The sequence below is a fragment of the Clupea harengus genome, chromosome 12 (assembly GCF_900700415.2).
Source record: "Clupea harengus chromosome 12, Ch_v2.0.2, whole genome shotgun sequence".
NCBI lineage: Eukaryota > Metazoa > Chordata > Actinopteri > Clupeiformes > Clupeidae > Clupea > Clupea harengus.
Genome location: NC_045163.1, coordinates 27,456,927 through 27,460,150, shown reverse-complemented (window position 1 = coordinate 27,460,150; position 3,224 = coordinate 27,456,927).

The following is a 3,224-nucleotide window of genomic DNA, read 5'->3' as shown; positions in this document are numbered from 1 at the left end:
TCCCGCGGCGGCCATACTCCCAGCAGAAGCCGGTTGCAGACTCCACGGGCAAACAATCCGTGATATTTACAACACCAAACTAAACCAAAACCCAGTAATTGTAAAACTAAGTGCATGCACACATAAACAACAAGTACATATAAACAACACACAAAGTTAGAAAAGTTAGAATTAGACTCACACACGCGTTCAGCCGCTCAGTCACTCACTCACGCATGCACTCAGAGAGAGAGAGAGAGAGAGAGAGAGAGCCATTCTACTGATTTGACAAGACAAGCATAACACTCAAATGTTCACCACTGACACAGAATAACTGACAAGACAAGCTTTTATGGGTAAGACTTATGTTTCTGAAGAGTGATACCGTTTGACCATAGACTTTTATGTGTAAGACTTATGTTTCTGAAGAGTGATACCGTTTGACCATAGACTTTTATGGGTAAGACTTGTCGCTTGCCAAACTGTTTCATAAATGTATGATTTAGCTAAGCGTTGCACACTTTATAGCTGTCTGGAAAGTTACTGTTTGGCAGTGGTCTCGTCTGACATAACACATGCCATAACTCAGACTACAGCAGAACATTCAGCACAGGAACAGCACAGTAAACAGCACAGTAAACAGCACAGGAACAGCACAGTAAACAGCACAGCACAGTAAACAGCACAGGAAACAGCACAGGAACAGCACAGTAAACAGCACAGGAACAGCACAGTAAACAGCACAGTAAACAGCACAGGAACAGCACAGTAAACAGCACAGCACAGTAAACAGCACAGTAAACAGGACAGTAAACAGCACAGTAAACAGCACAGTAAACAGCACAGTAAACAGCACAGGAACAGCACAGTAAACAGCACAGTAAACAGCAGAGGAAACAGCACAGTAAACAGCACAGGAACAGCACAGTAAACAGCAGAGGAAACAGCACAGGAAACAGCACAGGAAACAGCACAGCACAGTAAACAGCACAGGAACAGCACAGTAAACAGCACAGTAAACAGCACAGAAACATCACAGGAACAGAACAGTAAACAGCACAGGAAACAGCACAGTAAACAGGAACAGCACAGTAAACAGCACAGGAACAGCACAGTAAACAGGAACAGCACAGTAAACAGCACAGAAACATCACAGAAACAGCACAGGAACAGCACAGTAAACAGCACAGGAACAGCACAGTAAACAGTAAACAGCAGCATGGGAGAGGAGGAGGAGGTGGGGGTGAAAGCTGCTTCTCGGCACGTGCTGCTCTCCCTCATGTCCACACGTGTGTGTGTGTGTGCACGCGTGCGCATGTGTGTGTGTGTGTTGAGGTAAAGATGTGTTGCCTAGCAACCGCGCGCACAGGGTGAGGAGTGGGTTTATGCTCGGGCTTTTTTGTGAAGTGACGCAAATGAAGGTTTTGTCATCGCACCTCCGGTTTCCATGAAAAAAGCAAGGTGGGTAATTATCTGTCTTGACCTTGTTAACTCCCGACTTTCTAATGGGTTGTTTTTTCTTTTTTCTGGGTTTTTTTTCTTCTTTTTTTCAAACATATACATCACCCAGCATAATATGCCAGTAAAGACATCAATTGCATGGCAAGTGATTACATTCTTGAAATATCCACTTTTGCAGCAGAGCAGCCAACCTGTTGCTAAGGTAAAATAAAACTACGAGGCATAAAACCTCTTTAAAGAGAACAAATGCAATTAGCAAGTGAATCAACTGATTTAAAAATGCACTTTAAAATGGTGAATCATACAGGAGACTTTTGTGCTAGTTTGGCTCCTATGCTTTTTCCATGTTATTATCAGATTTGAAGATCATGGCACTGCAATGGTTTGATGGCACCACTGGCGCTAACCGGGAAAGTATAACTTTAAAATGTTACTTGAGCAGACCTTTAGATTATTTAGCAGACATGCTGTCTCCTACTAACATCCCAAAATCAAAACAATAACAATGGGGTAGGATATTCATAACAGAATTAGTCTCACTTCATCTCAAGTACAATTACATTTAGTCATTTAGCAGACGCTTTTATCCAAAGCGACTTACAATGTATACACATTTTACATTTACACTGATGGCGCACTGCACATCAGGAGCAATTAGGGGTTCAGTGTCTTGCTCCAGGACGCTTCGACAGGGAATCGAACTAGCAACCTTCTGATTACTAAACGACTTCTTTACCTCCTGTACCACTGTCGCCCCTAATTAGGGACTATGTAGGTAGGTACTAAGGTAGATTAACATAATCAATACATTTGTACAGTGTTCATGTGACGTGTGTGTGTGTGTGTGTGTGGCCTATGTAAGATTAGGGATTGGCATTGACTGTAGTACAGTGTGACAGTGTGTAACGTGACATTTGGTCCAACATGTTTTGCCTTGTGCTAGTCTCTCTTCCCTGCACCTCAGCCATCATTCAGCTTCAAAAGGCCCTTCATATTAACATTGACCTGCTGATGACTACAAACTACAAACAATCAGATTCCAATCAACGAGCAGCGGCCATTTGATCGATTGGCACCTTAGAATCCAGGGCCTGTTATGCCGAAATAAGTGTCTCTGAATCAACCACAGGGCAGTTGCTCGTTTGTTATACAACACGTGTGTGTGTGTGTGTGTGTGTGTGTGTGTGTGTGTGTGTGTGTGTGTGTGTGTGTGTGTGTGTGTGTGTGTGTGTGTGTGTGTGTGTGTGTGTGTGTGTGTGCGTGCAAGTGTCTTCACAACCATGGGAGTACTGCAGCACTCTGGCACCTAGCGCAAACAGTTGCTAACAAACTGTGCGTGCTCTCCGGGCGGGACGGAGAGTCTGGTGGGTGAGGAGCCGGGTTCCATTTATAGTCTTCTAGTTCATTAGCCTCTCCATCTCACTGCTTCAGAGACAACAAGCTTCTTTGCCGGACAGTCGAGGCAACAGGCAGCCGCCTCATTAAAAACGCATTAATGTGTAATCCTCTGCACTCCAGTTTGACCTTCACACCGAATGGTGGAATCCGATCATTATAAAGGTGACGCCGTTCCTCTAAGCACGCACCCTTCATAGACCCCTACACCGCTTGATCTGGACGAGGCACGTCTAATTAGTGAGCATTTGTTTATCTGATGAACCTTTCCTAGACTTCACCTTTGGATGAAAGAAATCGGCATAGGTTTAAAAAAAGAATGTCGACCCTTCGGGTCCTGAAACATTCTACAGGCATTTAAGAAAGACTTCAGTGCCAGATTGGTGTAC